At 51.6% G+C, this 21842-nt stretch overlaps 1 protein-coding gene across 4 annotated transcripts in view; it reads left to right on the top strand.

Moving 5' to 3' along the window:
• Nucleotides 1-6983: 6983 nt before the first annotated feature.
• PLEKHG3 (pleckstrin homology and RhoGEF domain containing G3) overlaps nt 6984-21842 on the top strand; it is a 41542-nt gene continuing 26683 nt past the window's right edge. For all 4 annotated transcript variants that reach the window (XM_084866369.1, XM_084866368.1, XM_084866367.1 and 1 more), the window contains exon 1: nt 6984-7114. The gene's annotated coding sequence lies outside the window, so the exon portion shown is untranslated. The remainder of the gene's footprint in view (nt 7115-21842) is intronic.

The raw sequence follows: 21842 nt of genomic DNA, 5'->3' as shown, positions 1-21842 counted from the left end.
TCTCTCTCTCTCTCTCTCTCTCCTTTCTCTTCTCTTCTCTCCCTCTCTCTCTCTCTCTCTCTCTCTCTCTCTCTCTCTCTCTCTCTCCCTCCCTCCCTCTCTCTCTCTCTCTTCCTCCCTCCCTCCCTCCCTCCCTCTCAGAAATCAATAAAAATAAAACATTTGGACTCACGTTGTGAAATTTTTCCTACACGAAGTCAAGAATTTACAACACTACTTGGCTGGCCTTAAGCAGACCCACCTGGGCCAGGTCCCTTTCTGGTAACAGGAGGACGGAGTGAGAATGCTGGTGGAGCACTCAGTGCTGCTCCTGGCATGACACTGGCCCCATCATATGCCTGGCAGGACAACCGCAGGCCTGGGATAAGGATGTTTGGATCTTAGCATCCATTGGGAGTTATGAAGACAGGCTTTCCTCCCCAGGTAAGCGTGCAGATGGAAGGAAAGGAGGGCTTGCTGTAGCTGCAAAGTCCAGTTAGGGGTTTCTTAAGACGGTAGAACCCAATATTTCTAGGATTGCAGGAGACGCTGGGACTCCTCTAAGACGGAGAGGAAGGCAGTTACTAGCAGGAGAGAGAAAACGGCGACCTCCACAAAGCACCACGTGTGGAGGGATGGGATTGCCTGGCAGCCAAGAATAGGAATGGACTGGGTGGGGAGTGTGAGCCTGCTCACTGCTCAGGTAAACACTTACCCCATTCACCTTGGGCCCGTCCCTCATTCCCCCTGGAGGGGAGGCTGGGGACTTCAGAAACCAGACGGACTGGGTCCCAGTTGCCCTCATCTGGGCTCCTGTTTCCTCTAGGGTCTGGCACAGAAACCAAAGGAAGGGTGTGCAGACCCGGGGCCCGCTGGTTCCTTGGCACAGCTGCTCTGTCCTCTTCCGACGGGATAGAGGAGTCAGGGCTGGGAACCAGTTAGGAAGAAAACATCAACCATCAAAATTACAGCCTGGAAGAACTGCCTCTGTCTGCAAGTAACTGGGCAATTACCTCCCATTAAGCTCTCATTAATTTGTTTGCGGAGGGTTACAGTACAGTCCCGGGTGGGTGTGCCCACCCTGCTTAACACCAAGGTGTTGGAGAAGATTAAGTCTTTCCAATGAATCATGGTGGAACTCTTCCACCTGGTTAACGCTAATAGCCTCACTGATCCAGCAGGATGAGCCAGGCCCTTGTATCTCCGGAGCCCTGGGAGGGACTGCAGGGTTTTTATTTTGAGTCCAGTGTCAGGGGAGGAAGAGGAAGCACCAGGAGGGGGAAAAGAAGGACACAAGGCAGAATTCAGACCAGTGTTTTGCAAAGTGTGGTCTGTGGCTGGCCCTCTCCTGCCTATGAATCACTTACCATTAACCATGCAGAGTCCTGAGTCAGGAACTTTGCGAGTGCTCAGGCCTGAACATCTCAGGTGGAAGTGGAACGCTTTCGGACCCTGGGATGTTACTGACGGTGATAAAGGAGGTACACAGGCAACCTCATTTCAGTCCATCATTTCTAAGCCCGCCCCAGAAGATCTTTCACGCTAGCTTCAAGCTGGGTAAAGCTGGACGGCTTCACGTGACACTTCATCCATCTACAGTGGTGGGGTGCACACAGAAAAAATGTCTGGCGCAGGGGCTAGAAGTCAGAGATGAAAAAGCTTGTCTCATCGGCTGGATCATCGAAGGCTGGCGTCTGAGTTCCAGCTCCCTGATCTCAGTCCCTTTATCTCCAGATAACGCAGGTGAGCATAAGTGATCTCCAGAAATGGTTCACACGTGGTTCCCAGGTTCTTGAAAAACCACAAGTGATTGGCAAATGTTCCAGTTACAGACAAAAACTCAAACAAACAGCTCATTTCCTTCAAGGGCTCCTCACGCCCTTGGCTGGCAGCCTGAATGCAGTGAGGAGGGAAGTCTTCCTCCCCCTCCCCCCACGTCTTCCCCTTTCTGATGTCAGATTTTTCTGACACCAGGGAGTCCAGTCTGCGGGAAAGAAGCTATTGATAAGGAGTGGGACTCCCACCCGCACCCCACCTCGGAGGTCACTGCCCTCTCGGAGTTGGTTCCAGACATTTCATTTCATTCATTTCAGAAACCCTGGGGGCCACAAGGCTCTGAATCATGGTCTTGTAAGGCACACATTACATTGAACTTCATTCAGCGTGCTCTGGGGAAGTGCAGGCTTGGGTTCTAATAGGATTCCGATTACAAGTAGACTGGGTAACTCTGGAACAGGGGGGAGTGACCCACACATTTTTACTTTTTTAAAGAAATAACCCTTTTTAAAAAAAATTGATATTTTTTTTTTAGAGAGAGGAAGGGAGAGAGAGAATGAGAGAGAGAAAAACATAGGTGTGAGAGAAACGTCCATCAGTTGCCTTCGACAGGTGCCCCAATGGGGCATCAAACCCGAGAAACCTGGGTATGTGCTCTGCCCGGGAATTGGACTCTTACCCTTTTCGTGTACAGGATGATGCTCCAATCAACTGAGCCACACTTAAAAAAAAATAACAGATTTCTTGAGGTATATTTCACATAGTACACAATTCATCCATTAGCATAGTAAATATTTTTAGTATTGTATTACTCCTAAAAGAAACCCCAAACCTGTTGGCAGTCATTCCCTTTTCCTTCAAACTCCCCAGCTCTGATCTTTTTTTTGCCTATTTTGGACAGTTCATAAATGGGATCATACATGTGCAGCCTCTTTCACTTAGCATAATCTCTTTAAAGTTCACCTGTGTCATAGTAAGAATGAGAACTTCATTCCTCTCGTGACTGAATAATATTCCATTGTATGGATATACATTCTGTGTATCAGCTGATGGACATTTGTCATGTTTCTACCTTTTGGCTATTATGAATAATGTTACTATGAACATTCATGTACAAGGTTGTCTGTGGGCAGATGCTTTATTTTTCTTCTTTTAATATATTTTTATTGATTTTAGAGAGGAAGGAAGGAGAGATAGAAACATCAATGTTGAGAGAGAATCATTGATCAGCTGCTTCCTGCACGCCCCCAACTGGGGATTTGAGCCTGCAGCTCTGGCATATGCCCTTGACTGGAATCGAACCTGGGACCCTTCAGTCCTCAGGCTAATGCTCTACCTACTGATCCAAACCGGCTAGGGCCTAGACAGATGTTTTCATTTTTCTTGTGCAGATATCTAGGAGTGAAATTGCTGGGTTGTGTGGCAACTCTACGTTTAACCTTTTCAGGAACTGTTTTCCAAAGTTCATTCACCATTAGTGTATGAGAGTTCTAATTTCCTCACATTCTCATTAACCTTTATTATTATGTTTTTTATTTTAGCCATCCTAAGGGATTTAAAGTGATATTTCGTTGTTGTTGTTTTTTAAATATGCATTTTCGTAGAGGCTAATGATGCTGAACATGTTTTCACATACTTATTGGCCATTTGTATATCTTCTTTGGAGAAATGTCTATTTAGATCCTTTGCCCATTTTTAAATTGGGTTATTTGCCTTTTTATTATTGAGTTGTAGGAATTCCTTTTTAAATATATATATATATATATATATATATATATATATATATATATATATATATATATATTATTGTCTTTTTACAGAGAGGGAGAGGGATAGAGAGTTAGAAACGTCAATGAGAGAAAAACATCTATCAGCTTCCTCCTGCACACCCCCCACTGGGGATGTGCCCACAACCAAGGTCCATGCCCTTGACCGGAATTGAACCTGGGACCTTTCAGTCCACAGTCCGACACTCTATCCACTGATCCAAACCAGCTAGGGCGAAGTTGTAGGAATTCTTGACATATTCTGAATAAAGTCTCTTATTAGATATATGATTTGCAAAAACTTTTTCCCATTCTTTGCCATCCTGATATGTCCTTTGAGGCATAAATGTGGTAAATGCTGATGATGTTTGATTCTGTTGCTTGTGGCTCACACTTTGAGAAACATTGCTAAGTCACCTTTGACAGGAAATCTCCAAGTGTGGGACTTCGGCTCCCCATCCGAGCCAGCGGAGGCGCCTTCTCAGGGCTGGATGCAGAGTCCCCGGGGACTTTCGCAGTGTTTACACCCCTCCCACTCCTGAGGTCTACCACAATAGAGCAGCTGAAATGACAGTTTGCAAATGTCCTTTATTGTGAAAACTCAATGGCCTTTGTCTCTGGAATTTGAAATTTTGATGCAAATGTTGGCAGCCTAGAGTTTGGAAGGGGGAGGGGACGGCCCAGAGAAGAAACCGCGCCATTGATCTCCATGGTGAGTCATTTCTACTCCATGTTGTCTTCGTTTTTTCTCGCCCATAAAGTGGGGACATACCTCTGTCTCCCCATGTCAGCGGGGGCACTGTGAAGATGACTTAATCTGTATTCGTTAGAACACTTTGAGATCTTAAAAGACATTTCGGAGGCACAAGGTATTATTATAACAATAAAGGATTTAATAGCAGGGAGAGTGAAGCTACTAAAGCAAGAATGGACAGGGGCAGGAAGGAGAGGCAGTGAGTTGTGGATAGAGGAGCTGCAGCCCAGAGTTCCTGGGCCCAGACTCAGGTTTTTATTCTTAGAGGTGAGATTGGAGATTTCTCCCAAATAGTTCGGGTTATTTCATCTGATTCAGCATTACTTTATTGAGTGCGTCTGCAAGGAGACATGACACCCTTTTTTGGAAATAAACCGTGTGTGTGTGGTGTGTGTGTGTGTGTGTGTGTGTGTGTGTATATATATATATATATATATATATATATATATATATATTACTAGAAACACTGTAAGACATTATAATCAAATGCTGAATTGAATATAATAAGTATCAAAAAGAAAAACTAGCCCAAACCGGTTTGGCTCAGTGGATAGAGTGGCGGCCTGCGGACTGAAAGGTCCCAGGTTCGATTCCGGTCAAGGGCATGTAACTTGGTGTGCAGGAGGTGTGCAGGAGGCGGCTGATCAATGTATCTCTCTCATTGATGTTTCTAACTCTCTATCCCTCTCTCTAAAAACTCAATAAAATATATTAAAAAAAGAAAAAAGAAAGACTACATGGTGGTGAAGAGCAGTGGTCCCATTATGCATCCCAGGTGTATCACTGACCTTGGCTCCTCAGATCTTTTTCTTTGTGACTGCAACTGTTGGTTTCCAGGGCTTAGAATAATGGCTAGCACATAGGAAGCACTGAATGTGGGGCCTACCTGGGATTTTGTCTTGCACTCCTTTTGTTGGTTACACAGTCTTGGCCAAGTTGCTAGAACCCTCCCATCCTCAGTTATCCAATCTGTAAAATGGGCACAAAGATAAGTTACTGGCTCCCTAGGTGGCTGTGAGGACGGTGGGAGACAACGTAAACCGCATAGTACCTACAAACGGTAAGCATTCGCTAAATGAATTATTATCACAGTCATTAACACTATTTCCCGCCCCGGTGGAGGAGTTAGGGGATTAGTTGAATCACAACTAATTCTCAGGAAGCTGGAATACCAGGTGGGCAGGAAGGTACTAGTAGGATCCCGGTGATCAGAGAAAAGAAAGCGGGATCAAAGAAAGCGGAGACCTGAGGATGGACCGGGCCTCCTCAAATTGTCCTCCAGCCCGGAGCCTGGCCGGCTGTATCTGGTCGAGCCGCGGCGGCTGTTTACCTCCGAGTCCCCTTCCTCATTCTCGACTTTCACCTTCCCAGTGGCGAGTGCTGGGCTCAGCGGGGCTCCGCGGGGCGGCGCAGACCCTCCTCCCTGAGGAATGTGGGTCCGCGTCCCCGGCCGCGAGGCCGGCGCAGCCTCCTCCCCCGCAGCCCGGAGCCCCGCCGCCTTCCCTCACCTCCGCCCGGATCCTGTTTCAAAGTCACCTGAAAGCCATTTCCTCCCCGGCCGCCCCGCCCCTCCCCGCCCCTCCCAGCAAATCTGCTGGAGCTTGCTTTTACCTGGAGTAGCTTTTTTAAATTTAAACTTTTTTTTTTTTTTGGGGGGGGGCTTGTTTTGCTTTTAAGAATTCTCCAAGCACCGTTTACTATGCACACTTGTCTGCACCCGGATATGAAATGCACCCAGAGGTTCTGACACCAGCGTACCTTCCCTCCTCCTTTGGAACTGGCTTGGACGCTTAACCTGTAGGACCTCTTCCAGGCTCCCACCTGGGCTTCTCCCTCTAGCCGGGGCTGGGACAGCATCTTTCATCCTTTTATCCGGGACCTTTATTGCTGCATTAGTTCGGGTTTTTAAATGCATGCTCTTGCTCCAAACCCAGCCTGCCCCTGTCCCCTCCCCCCTGTCCGGTGTGTATCTTCCCATGCCTGTGTGATTACTGATTACACACACACACACACAGAGGATCCGCCTTGGTTTTTCACAAATGGGTCCTCTAGTGCCGTACGTTCTGCATCTCCCCTCTCCACCCCCAGTCTCTTGAAGGACCCAGAAATCGGCTTCGTCTCTCGCCAGCTTCTCGCAGGCTCGGATTTGCACCAGGGAAAGGGTTACGGGAACCTAGTTTGGATGAGGAATTCAAGTCGTGCCTTTCTGCCTCAGGGGGGTCGAGCTGACCGGCTCTGGTGGGAGTTCAGGACCCCCCCAAGATCGGACCCCCACCGGAAGCCCCTTTTCCTGTGCGTGCAACCGGGGGACGTCTGGGCGGTCCGGGGCCCATCGGGAGGCGGTGCCATCAGGAATGTGACACCGGGGTGACCCCACCACGTGCGCGTTCGAATCTGGGCGCATCGAGGCTGCACGGGAGCGGCCCGCGCGCTGGACGTGGCGGGGCCGCCGTCCGCCCACCTGCCGGCCGGGCTCCCCGGACCCTCCCGCAGCCCCCACCCCCGGCTCCACGTCTCCCGGGCCCCCGCCGCGCCGCCGAGGGCCGGCTTCCCGCAGCGGCCGAGTCTCCACCCACTGGAAACATTCCTGGCCGCCCCTCCCTCCGCCCTCTTTCCCTCTCCCCTCCCTCCCGCCGCAGCCCGCCCGGCCCCGACTTCCTGCCTGCCGGGCGCTGGGAGCCGCGGCGGAGTCCCGGGGCCGCGGGTGGAGTGGGCGGCGCGGCCGGCTGCCTCGGCCCCTTCCGCCTGCGCCTTTCAAACTCGCGCCCGCGTCGCCGCCGCCGCCTGGGCAGCCGCCTCGCGCACCGGGCGTGCGGGACCCGCGGACGGCCGCCGCTCGGTGAGTGCCCTCCGGCTGCCCCCTCTCCCTCCTCCGCCGGTGCCGCCGGTGCAGGAGCGGTGCCCGGGGTCCCCGCGAGCTCCCCGCCTTCCCCGGCCGCCCGCCCAGCCCCGCGCGGGGGAGGACGCGGACCCGGACTCGGTGGGCATCGGGGGGCCCCGGGCTGCCTTGGCTCTTCCCGGGGCGACCCTCCCGTTCCCGGCTCCGGGCTGGAGCGCGGGAGGCTCTTGCAAGGAGACGTTTCCCGTCCTCCAGCCCCCCCACCCCGGAAACAAAAGGAGCGAACGCGCCGGGGGTGGGGGGGCTCGAGAGGCTCCGCCGAAAACCCGGGGAGCCCGCGAGGCTGCGCCCCTCCCCGCGCCCCCTGCGCGCTCGGTCGCCCGCGGTGTGGTCCTCGCCCCGGACGGCGGGCCGGCGGGGCGCACGCTCCCGGGAAGGACCGGAGCGGAGCCTCTGGTCCCGGGAGCCCGGGAGGCGCCGGCAGCCGGGTCCGGATGGTGCCACACGGCGCCGGCTCCTGGAACCCCAGCTCCGGGCCTGGACGGGTTAGAGCGGGTGCCAGGAGTGGGGTTTTCGGGAGCGGAAATCACCGTCCACCGCGACCTCGCCCACCCCAGGAATCGGTTTGGCTCATTTGCTCCGCGTTCGCAGCAGCCCTTGGGTTGGGAAGCTGGGATAAGGCGTGCAGACTCCAACATGTTTAAGGAGCTGCGATTACCCTGTGGAGCTGCCTTTTGAAAACAAAAGGAAGAACGGAGTGGGGAATCGAAGGGTGGGAGGCTGGAGAGGTGTGACCTGGGGGTGTGTGTGTGACGGTGTGACCGGCAGTGGTTAAGAGTTTCACCTCTGAGGTCACTCTAAACTGTTGGCGGGTGAAGGGGCCTGTCCCCTGCTCTGGGGGCTCCCCAGGAGGGGACCCAGACCGCAGCACCCTACAGATGCCCAGAGTCCCACCAGCCCTGCCTCTGCACGCAGCCCAGTCACACTGACCTTGCTCAAGAAATAATAAGCAGGGAGAGAGGTGACAGCCTCCGTGGGCTTCCTGCTGAGCAGATCACCTGCCTCCCTTGAGGGCGGTGTCTTTCCAGCCCCTCCTCTGCTGGGCTGGGAGTGGACTGCTGAGGGACTTAGCCGGGGGTACCTCACCTCCTCCTTTCCTAGCAGAAAACCTAGGGAGTAAGAACCAGAGGAAGGTGTACCCCTTCCCTCTGTTCTTCACCCCTTCCCTGCCGTCCTGGGACACCACATCTCCTTCCACAGCTGCTGCTAACCCTTTTCTACCCCCCGCCCCCCCTTTTCCGGGAGAATTGGACAATCCTCTGGCTCCCTGGGTATCTGGTTCTGGGTATGGGGCAAACCAAGAAGCAGAGGGAGGGGTTTTTGTAAGAGCTTGGGAGCCTTTCTACTGCCTTTTATTAGAAGTGGCATAGGTCGGTGTCTGTGTGTCTCTCTCACCCCCCCCACACCCCTTCCCCACACACACCCACACCCACATCCAGAGCCCCACGCAGGAATTTAGCTAAGAAAAAAAGAAAACAAACGAAGTGGTCTAGCAGGAGGATGGAAAGAGCTCTAGGAGCTCCAGCCTGGGAGTCCAGCAGAGGATTTTGTCCGAGTTTTAGTCCCGTCTCTACCGCATCCCATCAAAGACTAACAGTCTCTTGGGCTGGAAGGCATCTCTGATTTGCCTATTCCAGTGGTTGGCAAACTGTGGCTCGAGAGCCACATGCAGCTCTTTGGCCCCTTGAGTGTGGCTCTTCCACAAAATACCATGGCCTGGGCGAGTCTATTTTGAAGAAGTGGTGTTAGAAGAAGTTTAAGTTTAAAAAATGTGCAGGCTCTCAAAAGAAATTCAATCATTGTACTGTTGATATTTGGCTCTGCTGACTAATGAGTTTGCCGACCAGCGGCATTTACGTGAAGGCAGCAGAGCTCAGAGATGGGAGGTGATTTGAGCCTGCACTCAGGTTAGCTGACTCTGGCTAACCGTGCTTTCCCCCCCACATGACTTGGGCAAGCCACTTGTCTTTTTTTTTTACTCAGTTTCCACATGGGTTGCGCGCCTGCTCTTCCTCATAGAGGCTGGGGTGAGGGAGACTCCGGTGGTGCCATGGATGTGGAGAGTGCTCCATACATTCCTGTGCAAAGTAAGGGCCCCGCTGTGGCTGAGAGGGGCCCTCTCAGAGCTTTAGGATTTCCTGGGGTGGTCCCACATGTGCCACACGGAAGGGTAGACCCCAGAAGCCAACGGTGGAAGTTTGCACCGCTGGCCGGTAGTATCTCAGCTCCAGAGCAAACATTTGCTTCACCAAATCTCCGGGTCACTGTTTACACTGGAGGAGGCCAAAGGCCATGGCCTGGGAGCTGACCAGGGTTGGAGGGGAAAGGACTGGGCTGGCCCCTCCCTCCCCACTCGGAACCTTGGGAAGGCTCTGGCTCCAGGCCCGGAGTGTTGCTACAAGCCCAGGCTGGAGCTGACCTCGCAGGGCTAACTGCGGAGCCATCGAGCTGTTTGCTGTTGTGTTCGGGGTGGATGCCGGGGTGCTGGGGACTCTGGCTTTGGGAATGCCTTGCCTTTCCTGCGGCCCCGAGGGCTGTTTTGAGCTCCTCGTTTGTCCTCCTCCCCCCTTCCCAGGCTGCCCCTCTGGCCCTGGCCCTGGCCCCGGCGGCGGCTCTGGCCCGCCTCTCCAGCCAGCTGCAGGTCCGCAGGCCTTTGTTCCGGGCCCGCCCTCCCCGGCAGAAGCCCTCGGGCTGGGGCCTGGCCGCTGGAACTCACTCCGGCGGGCGGCAGGAAGCCTCTCCTGGAGGGCCTGGCAGACCCTCGTTTCCTCCTGTGAGGCTCCTCTTGGGGCCCCCAGCTGGCCCCGGGCCAGATTCTCCCGCTATCTTTTCTCATCCCCTTTCTCCCTGTGAATAGTTGGATCGCTCTCTTTTTCTTCCAGACTCATGTCTCTTAGTTCTGTTTTAAAGCATTTGTGCATTCACACACCCGTTATTTATTTGGCACCTACTGCATGCGAATGCTAGACGCAGGAGACAAACAGCGGTGAACAAAACACACAGCTGTCATTGACCTGTGCAGTGGACTTGTAGTGGGGGAAGCTGACAGTGAGCAAGGCCAATAATTGAACTAGAAAGCATTGTAGCCCTGGCTCAGTAGTCCTGTGTACAGAAGGCTTTTTGTGGGGGGCGGGGGAGGGGGGGAAGGAGTGGCCCGTCATCAGGCGGGACAGCTGCGTGTAAGGGAGGCAACCAATTGATGCTCCTCTCTTACATCAGTGTTTCTTTCCTTCCCCTTTCCCTTCTCTCTAAAATCAACGAAAACATATCCTTGGGTGAGGATTAAAAAAAAAAAAGCATTTTAGAGATAAGCAGAAGGACGAGATCGGGGAGGCGGTTGTGAATTTTATTTATTTTTTTAAAATATATTTTATTGATTTTTCACAGAGAGGAAGAGAGAGGGATAGAGAGTTAGAAACATTGATGAGAGAGAATCATCGATCAGCTGCCTCTTGCACACCCCCTACTGGGGATGTGCCCGCAACCAAGGTATATGCCCTTGCCCGGAATCGAACCTGGGACCTTTCAGTCCACAGGCCGATGCTCTATCCACTGAGCCAAACCGGTCCCGGCCGGTTGTGAATTTTAGAGGATGTCTAAGATGGGGTGGCCTGGGCAGCAGCTGGAGGGAGGGGACGTTCGAGAGAATGCCTGAGGCGGTATTTCCCTCCACCTCGGATTTTCCTTTTCTTGAAACCTTCCTGCAGCCCTCTGCGAACTTGGGCTCACCTGGGTTCAGATCCCTGCGAGGCAGCCTGTTAGCCCTGAGGTGCTGAGCTCCTTTGTGCCCGTGTTTCTCACCGGTAAAACGGGGTTAGTCATTGCACTTACCACGTACGGTCTTGTGAGAGTGAACAATGAGATGATGTGTGCTAAGTGCTTCGCAAAGCCAGTACAGGTGTTCAGTGAAGGCTAGTCTTGTTATTTCTCAACAGAAGCCTGCAGGGTAGCTAACCTAAGAGATTTCATGCTGAAGACTGTAGATGAGAAGGTTTTTTTTATTTTTTTTATTTCAGTTACTTGGTGGGAATGGGGAATTCGAGGGAGATGAAAATAGGAATCCTAGTTCGTGCAGGCGTTTCTGCAGGACCTGAGGTTCTGGGTCGTTGAAGATGTGTGGCGGGAAGGAGAATGCTGCTTGCCCTGGTGGTGGCTGGGCTGGGGGCAGCCCTGATCCATCTTCTCTTGCTCTGGAATTCCCTGTGTTTTCCACCAGCCGGGATGATTCACACCTTAATCTCTGGCCTCTCCACTCGGCCTCAGGCTGGAATGGCTCAGCCCCTCCGGCCGGCCGTTTTGTAGATGTTTGCTGGCTAGGGGTTGGGGTGGAAGGGGTGGGGAAATGAGGGAGGGCTTGGGGAGAGCTGGGCAGAGGGTGGGCGGAGCTGTTCTAGGGAGCCTGTGGAGGTGGCTGGAGGATTGGGATGGAGTCCCGAAAAGTTATAAGAAGGGTCCACAGGGGCCAGAAGGTAGAGTCACAGAATGGACAGATGCTCTGAGATCTCGGGGTCTACCTGCCCCCTGACTGCTCAGAGCTGCCCGGCTTCCACCCGCCAGCCCCAGGAGGCTCTTCCCCTCCCAGCTGGGACCAGGACCTCGAAGGGAGGGGCCCGTCGAAAAGACTGCCGTCACGGGCTGCGGTGAGCGGTTTCCTGGGGGCCCCGCGGCTCCGGAAGCCGGGCGGTGGAGGGTGGGGCCCGAGGAAATGGTCACTGGCCAGACCACTCCCCGGGAGAGCCCGCTGCGCTCCCAGGCCTGCCGGGCGGGCCCTGCGGCGAGGGAACTTGTGTCTGGAGACCAGCTGAAGCTAGATACGATCTGGCCTCGGAGGAAGTTGCAAAGAGGGCCCTGAACTGCCCCAGACAGTTTTGTCGCCCGAGAGAGAAACCTGGGCGGGTCAGTTAACCTGTGATGGAAATGGGGGTGCGTGTGAAGACGCCGCAGCCTCTCCGGGGGTTAGCTGTCTGGATAAAGGCTGGTCTTGGCTACCGGTCTCTGCTGAGTTCGCCTTATTTTGGTGAAGCTCTCTGTGGGCAGGAACGCTGCTTGACTCATCCTTGTTCCCACACAGCCTGCGGAGCAGTGGAAAGGAATCGGGGCAGCTGAGCTTGCCCTGGGGTCCTCCCCTGAGGAATCGGCGCATAGTGGGCTCAACTATGCCCACTTTTGGTCCAGGAAATTAGGGGGAAGAAGGCGTGTGTGTGTGTGTGTGTGTGTGTGTGTGTGTGTATAGCCCAGCCCCTGTGGGCTGTTGCTATCTGGAAATGCAAGCTAAGGGGGAGAGGGGCTTTTGTAGCCCTTTTGCTGGCCCCTGGGGAGGGAGCTTTGGTTTAAGCTCAAGGAATGGGTTTTCTGGACTTTCTGTTTCGTGCTGAGCTGACTGGGGCTGTGTGGGAGCCACTGGGAAAGTTTGAGGTTGGTTGGCTTTGTTTATTGTTGGGGTCTGGTGGAGAGTGAGGGGATGTAAGAGGAGGGAAGTCAGTTTTACTGTGGTAATAGTACCCCAAGAGGAGAGGTGGGCTCCGCAGGTACTGCCAGGCGTTGAGACCCGTGTGTGTGTGTGTGTGTGTGTGTGTGTGTGTGTGTGTGAGAATCAGAGGTTCTTGAGCAAGAGATGGCAAGTGTTTGTTGAAAGGAAAAGGGAACCAGTATGCAAGCAGCCTCTATGCATCATTGCTACATCCCCTGTGCTTGCTGGGTTCCAGTAGATAGTTTGTCGAATAACTAAAACCCTACCGTGTGGTGAAAGGCATTTTCACTCTCCTCGCACGTGTTCTGTTCCTGTCCGAAAGTGCCCAGGATATGAGATTCTAAGAAGGAAGCCTGTGGTCAGCCTGGAAAAGTGAAAGGGGACCGGTCCTCCCACTCCTGCTGCATTTTGCCCCCAAGCGGACTGCAGGGTGTGCGTATAGTCTTGAATATGGTTCATCCCATAATATGTCCCATAAAATCGCATAACGTCTCTCCTACCTCATCCAGGACTTGGCCACCCAGCAGCCATACTTCTCCGCATAAAGCCAAATTGTTAGGTCTCAGGTCAGCCAGGACTCAAGGTACTACCTTTCTTCCCACATCAGCCCCTGCAGACCCTGTTTAACTTTTATATCTAAGCTGTGTCCTCCTGTTTCCAAGCCCGCAACTGCAAGGAAGCAGCAAAGAAGAGTGTAAAGAGACTGGCATTGAGAGGAAAAATGGCCGCAGTGCCACTAAGAGTTGATAGGAGGTGTGGACAGAGACCAAAGGCTATAGAAAGGCAGTCCCCATGTACAAGTCGGGAGTCATTTATTTAGGAGGAACGGCTCGGCGCTCCTGGGCCCTTGTGGGAAACCCTTGTGTTCTGATAATTGATGCAACGGCGTGGGTCGACCTTGAGAGTATCACGATAAGTGAAATAAGTCAGTCAGGAAAAGCTAAGAACCATAGGATTCCACTCACATGTGAGATATAAAACTGAAACTCGGACACAGACAACAGTATGGAGGTTACCAGAGGGGACGAGGGTGAGGGAGTTGTGAAGGGTAAAGGGGGCCAAATACCTGGTGATGGAAGATGATTGGACTTTGGGTGATGGGCACACAATGCAATATACAGATCGTGTGTCATGTGCACTTGAAACCTATATAATCTTATTAACCAGTGTCACCCAATAAATTTAATTTTTTTTAAAAAAAAGGTTATTAAAAAAAAGGTAATTTATGCTTTTCTGGTAATTGTGACCTGGAGTCATCAAGAAGAGGTTAAATTTATATTCCTCGGTTCTGTTTAGGAAGGAGGTAGAGTGCATATTTTTAAAAGATTCCCAATCAGATTAATTAAAATTTAAAAAAATGTTTATATTGCCTGGCCTGTGTGGCTCAGTGGTTGAGTATTGACCTATGAACCAGGAAGTCACCGTTCGATTCCTGGACATGTGCTGGGTTTTAGGCTCAGTCTCCTGTAGGGGACATGTAGGAGGCAGCTGATCAAGGATTCTCTCTCATTATTGATGTTTTTCTCTCTCTTCATCCTTCCTCTCTGAAATCAATAAAAAAAATATTTTAAAAAAGTTGAGCCCTAGCTGATGTGGCTCTGTGGATAGAGAGAGCATCAGCCTGCAGACTGAAAGGTTCCGGGTTCGAGTCCAATCAAGGGGGACATGCCTGGGTTGTGGGGTGTGTAGGAGGCAGCCAATCAATGATTCTCTCTCATCATTTCTATCTATATATGTGCTGCCGAAGCGAGCACATGTTTTTCTATCTCTCTGAAGTCCCTTCCTCTCTGAAGTCAATAAAAATATCTTAAAAAAAAAAAAAAAAGTTGAGCCCTAGCTGATTTGGTTTAGTGGTTAGAACATCTGCCAGCAGACTAAAGTTCGATTCCTGGTCAAGGGCATGTACCACGGCTGCAGGCTCCATCCCCAGCTCCGGTCAGGGCACATGTGGGAGGCAACCAAGCAATGTGTCCCTCTCACAGACGTTTCTTTCTCTTTGCCTCTCCCTCTCCTTTCCATACTCTCTTGGGTGAGGATTAACAACAACAACAACAAAAAAATGTTGATACTTAGGTAATACTATCACCAATCCTTTCACAAGGTGAAATGAGTGGTGTTACCCCCTCCACAGATAAGGAAACTCGGAAGGTTCACTCAGCCAAGACTTGGGGATGCACTGAACTTCTGAGAGGACTCTTCAGTGCATGCTCTTAGCTTTAGGACCCTAGTCTTTGGAAACTCCTGACTTCCTTAAAAATGTGGCCTTTTGGACAGCTCTCCTGCAGCGAGTCAGGGTTTTACAGCGTTAACAGTAGAGCCAGGAAGAGTCCACCTTAACTCGGCTCTCCCCAGGCAGACTGCCAGTTCCCCCAAAGGGCACTCGCCTGGGTGAAAACAAGAATGTTTCCAGTACACTTACACCCGGAGCACCTGCCTGGGTGTCACAGCCCTTCTTGAGGCCGGAGAATGACAGGGAGGAGCCGCGGTTTCAAAAACCCCAGGCCTCTGCCTGCCCATCAGGAGCGCTGTCCCTTTGTTTTGGTTCTGGGTGCTGCTGAAAGATGCTGTGCTGTGCAGTGTTGGCGCTGGATATTCCAGCCCAGCGGTCAGCAAACTCATTAGTCAACAAGAGCCAAATAACAACAGTACAGCGATTGAAATTTCTTTGGAGAGCCCAATTTTTTTTAAACTTAAACTTCTTCTAACGCCACTTCTTCAAAATAGACTCGCCCAGGCCGTGGTATTTTGTGGAAGAGCCACGTTCAAGGGGCCAAAGAGCCACATGTGGCTCGAGAGCCGCAGTTTGCCGGCCACAGTTCTAGGCAGTATCCAGGGTGGTGGGAGCTGCCCTCTATGGGAACCCCTACCCCAATGTTCCCACCATCCAAATCTGGCAAATGGTAATTTTATCATGTCTGCTGCTCTCGTTTATTATCGAGATAGAATGTGACATACATTTGAAGCTCCCTTTGTTTTTCTCCCTAGTCCCCTTCTCTTCCCTCCCTCCCCAGAAGTGGCCTTCTTCTGAATATGGTGTTTATCATTCCTATGCATGTTTTTATACTCTTTACTGTAATCTGTAAGGAATTCATATACTGTGGTTGCTTGAAATTTGATCTGTACCATGTTGAATGCGTTCTTCTTGAACTTGCATTTTCTGGATTTATTTCTGGATTTACCCGTGTTGATATATTTAAATCTAGGTTATTCATCTCACTGTATCTGTTGGTATGTGTTGTATAAGTACATCACAGTTGCCTTGTTAGTGGACTTTAGGTGGTTTCCATCTTCGCAGCACTATAAAGAATACTGTATTGAACATTCGTGTGACTGCCTTCCTTCTCGGCTGTGTGTATCAGCAGTGGGATTACTGGGTCAAAGTTGTGCTTTGTAAGACACTGCTGACCAAATACTGCCCCCACATGATTCCTAACCAATTTATATTCTTACCAGAAAGATGAGCGCTCCTGTTTCACTAACATCTGGATTGCATCTTTTACCCTAGTAGACATGAAATGGTATTTTTAAATTATCTTATAAATTGGTTTTTAAGGTTAGCACTTTGATTACAGGAAGGGATGGTCACTTTTCCTGTTTATTGTCCAAGCATGTTTATTATTCTGTGAATGTTGCACTTCACATTAAAAAAATTTTTTTTTTAAACCAGTTAATATATTCACATGATTCAAACCCGCAAAGGGAATACAGAGAAAAATTTCCCACCCCTGTCTCCTAACTCACCATGTCTGCACCCTGCAACCTGCTAGAGGTTCTTGTGTGCTTTTTCACTTTTAATTGCCATCATCTTTTTCTTACTGATTTTTAAATAATTATCGTGTTAAATAATTATCTTGTTTGCTGATCATATTCATTAAATATAGCTCTGGATTGTCTTAATTTTATTGTCATTTTTCATAGGGAATCTTTAATTTTAATGTCAGATTTACTAATCTTTTGTTTGTACTTTCTGCTTCTTGTTAAAGAAGTCCTACTCTAAAAAGAAAGAAAGAAAGAAAGAAATCCTACCCTGATTTAAAAATATTTTTTGTTTTATTTTTTCCATCACCACTTATTCCCTCTAAGCTCTCTTTGATTTTTAAAAAAAATATATTTTATTGATTTTTTACAGAGAGAAAGAGAGAGGGATAGAGAGTTAGAAACATCAATGAAAGAGAATCATCGATCAGCTGCCTCTTGCACACCCCCCACTGGAGAAGTGCCCGAAGCCAAGGTACATGCCCTTGACCGGAATCGAACCTGGGACCTCTCAGTCCGCAGGCCAATGCTCTATCCACTGAGCCAAACCGGTTTCGGCAGCCCTCTTTGATTTTTAAGAAATGTTTTTTTCGTTTCTACTCTGAATTTATAAATCTATATTTTAATGTTCTGTTTTATAAATTTAAGTTTTGCTTCCTATACTTAAATTTTAAAAATGTTTTTACTGACTTCAGAGAGAGAAAGGGAGAAGGATAGAGATAGAAACATCTATGAGAAACATTGATGGGCTGACTCCTGCACGCCCCCTATTGGGGATCGAGCTCCCTGACCAGGAATTGAACCTGTGACCTGCAGGTGCGTGGAACAATGACCTCAACCAACTGAGCCACACCAGCTGTTTATTTTTTAATATGACACGAGTTCTCAACCTTGGTTACACATTAAACCTCATGAGAAGCTTTTAAAAAAATGTACTGATGCCTCACCTCAGATCTGACCAATAAAATAAAAATATTTTGGGGTGGGATCCAGGCAGGATTATGAAACACGTCTGAGGTGATTTTTATGGTCAGCCAAGGGTGAGAGCCACTCAGCCTTATAAGATGGAACTGATTTTATTTTATTTTCCAGAGGAATGGCCAATTTTCCCAGTACTCGTTATGGAATAGTCTGAAGTTCCCTTCCTCTCTGAAATCAATAAAAATAAAATAAAATTCACCTGGACTCATGTGACATTTTTCCTGTAAGAAGTCATGAACCGCCAAAACCGGATTGGCTCAGTGGATAGAGTGTCGGCCTGTGGACTGAAGGGTCCCAGGTTCGATTCTGGTCAGGGGCATGTACCTTGGTTGCGGGCACATCCCTGGTCGGGAGGTGTGTGCGAGAGGCAACTGATCGATGATTCTCTCTCATTGATGTTTCTAACTCTCTATTCCTCTCTCTTCCTCTCTGTAAAAAAATCAATAAAATATATTAAAAAAAAAAAGAAAAAAAGTCATGAACCCACACACTACGGGCTGGCCCTGGGCAGACAGACCCCTAGGGCCAGGCCCCCTTTCTGGTAACAGGAGGACAGAGCGAGAACGCTGATGGAGCAGTTGGTCTCTTCTTTGTGGCCTTCTTCCCAGCTGGAGCATTATTCCGTGATAGCAAGGCTTTGCCTCATTCATCGCTTTGTCCTCAGCACCTGGCCTGTGGTTGAGACCGACAGCAAATGTGAGTGAGTGTGAGTCGTCCTGTTTCAGACAGGAAGCCAGCTCAGTCCGAGGTCTGCAGCTGCAGGCAGCAGAGAGGAGGTGAACAGTGTGACTCGCATTTTCAAACCTTTCTCCGTGTCTCCACTGGGGGTGTCTTTTCCTCCCAGCGTACGAACCCCCCAATATACCATTCATCTGGCATGTGTTCCCACAGCCGCCAAAATCGGGACTAGGCTTTTGAAGGCTGGAAGCCCTGGGCGGAAACGGGGTCCAGCAGCCCAGGAGGGTCTGGTTCTCCTTACTTTGAAGAGGCAGTAATGGAGTTAGACAGACGGGGCTCCCATGGAAAATAAGATGCCCGCTGCTCCCTGAGCCGCCGTGCAGAGGAGAGCTCCCCCTGGGAGAGCTTCCAGGTGGAGAAGGTGGTTTTGTGCTTGTGCCCAGTCATCTATTTTTCTTAAAAAATTTTTTTTTAATTTTTAAAAAAAATTTCTTTATTGATTAAGGTATCCATAAAAATCACCTCAGACTTGTTTCATAATCCTGCCTGATCCCACCCCAAAATATTTTTATTTTATTGATTAAGGTATCACATATTTGTCCTCAACCCCCCCCATTCCAATCCCCCCCCCCCCCTCATGTCCTCACCCCCCTATTGTCCTTGACCACTGGTTAGGCTCATATGTGTGCACATAAGATCTTTGGTTTAAAAAAAAATTATTGATTTTTTTTTTTTTTTTTTTTTTTACAGAGAAGAAGGGAGAGGGAGAGAGAGCTAGAAACATCAGTTAGCTGCCTCCTGCACCACCCCCTACTGAGGATGTGCCTGCAAACAAGGTATATGCCCTTGACCTGAATCGAACCTGAGACCCTTGAGTCCTCAGGCCGGTGCTCTATCAACTGAGCCAAACCGGTTTCAGCATCAAAAGTCTTTATACAGCTCAAGATGGGGGACTCCTGGGGGCATGATGGCTGGCCATTGTCCCGGGTCATCTGGGTGACATCCTGGGTGATTCTGTTTTGGCCCCTTTCTAAGGTGGCCTCACAGTGTGGGAACTTGTTCTGAGCCAAGTGTTCCTAGGGCCCCAGGGCATTCCCACAAGGGGGCTTTGGGGTGGCACCTTCCGGTCCCATCCTAAGGGACCTGGTGTTGGGGCATGAGTTTCCCTCTGGCCCCTGCTGGCCAGTCCCGGGTAAGGGAGCAGGCAGCTCCGGATCTCAGGGCTGCGGTGAGGAGATTGTATAGAGAGTGTGTTTAGCGCGATGCCTGGGACGCCCAAATACAATACTAGTTGGTATTGTTACAGTCTGGCATCCTGGGAACCCCGTGTGTCTGAATTTCTCGATCTGTAAGCCTGATGCTCACCTGCCCCGCCCCTGTGCCCGGGCTGCGGTTAAAGACGGAAGGGTTAATATCCTCAGGCTTCGAGGGCCTGGGTGGGGGAGGAGCCGCATAAATGGAGTATTATTGTGCTGGTGAATGAGCCGGCTTTGTTCGGCTGCCCTCTGCACTTCCTGCAGCAGTGTCCCCGTGTTTGAAGTGTTTAAATTGCTGCGGGTATTTGCATGTCCTCCTCGCCGTGCGGTGCTCACCTGCCTGGCCCGGCCCGGTCCCCGGCCAGCGGGGCCCGCTGCATTGCGGTGGGAAGCTGCGTTTCCTCTGCGAGGGGCCTCCCGGGCATCAGGAATGACAGAAATGCAGAAAGTAGGACCCACACGCAGAACTGGTTCTGAATAGGACGTTTATTGGGGAGGTTCTGCAGGAGGCGCAGGCGCTGTTGGAGCCTGTTAACTGCTCCCCTGCCGGTGGGGGAATGCTGCTTCTTGGCCCTCCCGCGCTCAGATGGGAGCCCTTTTGAGGAAAGCAGTAGGTACCCAGCGGGGGCCGGGCCACGCCAGGGGTGCGAGTGGGGTGTGGCCAGGACTCTGTCAACACCAAGCTCCCAAGCCTTGTCAGGGCTCCATCCCTCCAACCCCCCCCCCCCCCCCCCCCCCGCCCTCCTCGAAACCCAGCCAGCCACAGGCTTGGGGCAGAAGGTAGGTTTCTCCCTCGGGGGCTCAGAAACAGGCCGTCACAGGTACAGGGCTAGGACAGACAGCCGGTCCTTGTTGTCCTGCCTGGCTGCGTCCAGTGGATCTGTCCATCCTGGCTGGGTGAGCGCCCGGCAGGCCCGTGTCCTTTGGAGGGGGCCGCGGTGATTCTGCTAGGGGCCTTCAGAGGGCCTTCCGGTCTCCGGGCGGCCAGACTTGGGTGGTGGCAGGAGTGACCCGGCGCCCGCACGCAGGCACGCACGCACTGGGGAAAGCAGAGTTAATCTCCCTCTTCTTCCTGGAGTCCCCTTTTCCCAGAATCCGCAGAGCGTGGTGGTTCTTAGAAAATCAGGCAGCGGCAGGTGGAGCAGGGGAAAGGCCATTCTCCCCACCCTCTCTTGTCCTTGACGCACGCCACCAGGCAGGGGCAGTTCTCGCCACCCTGGGGCAGCTGGCCGTGCCATTGCCCCTCACTTCTGGAGCTCTGGGGTGTGGGGACCGCTGCCCTCCTGTCCAGCTGTGTAACCTCTCAGCTGGGGGAGAAAGCTCCTCTCCGGCCCTGGGGAACTGGTTGGATGAGTTTTCTGGGCCTCCCCGTGAGGCCCCGTAGAAGGAAAGGCAGGGACCTGGGGGTGGGGGTGGGGCAGGTGCTGAGGGGGAGGAGGGCCCTCCTGGGCTCTGGGACAGGGACCCCTGACGGGCAGTGCACGGGCCCTGCTGCCTGAAGGGCTGGCTGCCGTTGAGAACTGACCGTAGTGCGTGAATCTGGGAGGTCTGCCTGGGAGATCCACGTTCCTACGTGTTCTGGGTCGGGCACTGGGCCCAAGGTCAGCGTCCAGGACAAAGAAGGGGTGTTGGTGGGGCTCCTCTCTTGCTGAAGTGCCTGCGGGATGGGGAAGGGCAGGGCTGGTTTGACGATGGAAACCACAGGAGGGGCTGCTCACACTTGTACACTTTTCTGGACGCTGATGCCCGGAAATGGAGAGGAAGCTTCCTGCTGGCAGCCTTGCCCCTGCATCTAACTTGCTTGGGGAGGGACAGTGAGAACTTGGGCCGGGGAACCCCTCACCTGGGAGGTGTACACTGGCCCCTCCCCCAGCCGTGGGCGGAGCCACTGGCCTGAAAGTTCCATTGGCCATTCCCTTCCGCTTAGGCCCAGGCTCTCTCTATCTTCCTTCCTTCCTCCCTCCCTCCCTCCCTCCCTCCCTCCCTCCCTCTCTTCCTTCCTTCCTTCCTTTTGATTTTTTTTACAGAGAGTTAGAAACATCCATCAGCTGCCTCTTGCATATCCTCCATTGGGGATGTGCCAGCAACCAAGGTACATGCCTTGACTTGAATCGAACCTGGGACCCTTCAGTCCACAGGCCGACACTCTGTCCACTGAGCCACACCGGTCAGGGCCCGGTCTCCTTTTCTAGAGGAGGTGTTCTCATCCTCCTTTTAGAGGCACTTAATTCCCAGGTGGCTTCATAGCTTCACATCTGCTTGGGGCTTGTCCCTTTTCCCTTCCCAGGGGTTGGAAGATGACTCCTTCTTTCTCGTAGGTGCTTCCTAGGGCTCTTTCTCCTCCTTTAAGTGGTAAAAGGAGTCGGCATCTCTGGGTTCTTTTTAAAAAAATACATTTTATTGAATTTTTTTACAGAGAGGTAGGGAAAGAGAGAATTAGAAACATTGATGAGAGAAACATAGACCAGCTGCCTCCTGCACACCCCCTATTGGGAACGTGCCCACAACCAAGGCACATGCCCTGACC

The sequence above is a fragment of the Pipistrellus hanaki genome, assembly GCF_964339955.1.
Source record: "Pipistrellus hanaki genome assembly, chromosome: 1".
NCBI lineage: Eukaryota > Metazoa > Chordata > Mammalia > Chiroptera > Vespertilionidae > Pipistrellus > Pipistrellus hanaki.
Note: the sequence above shows the minus strand (reverse complement) of the source record. Positions and strands in the feature narration are given on the sequence as shown.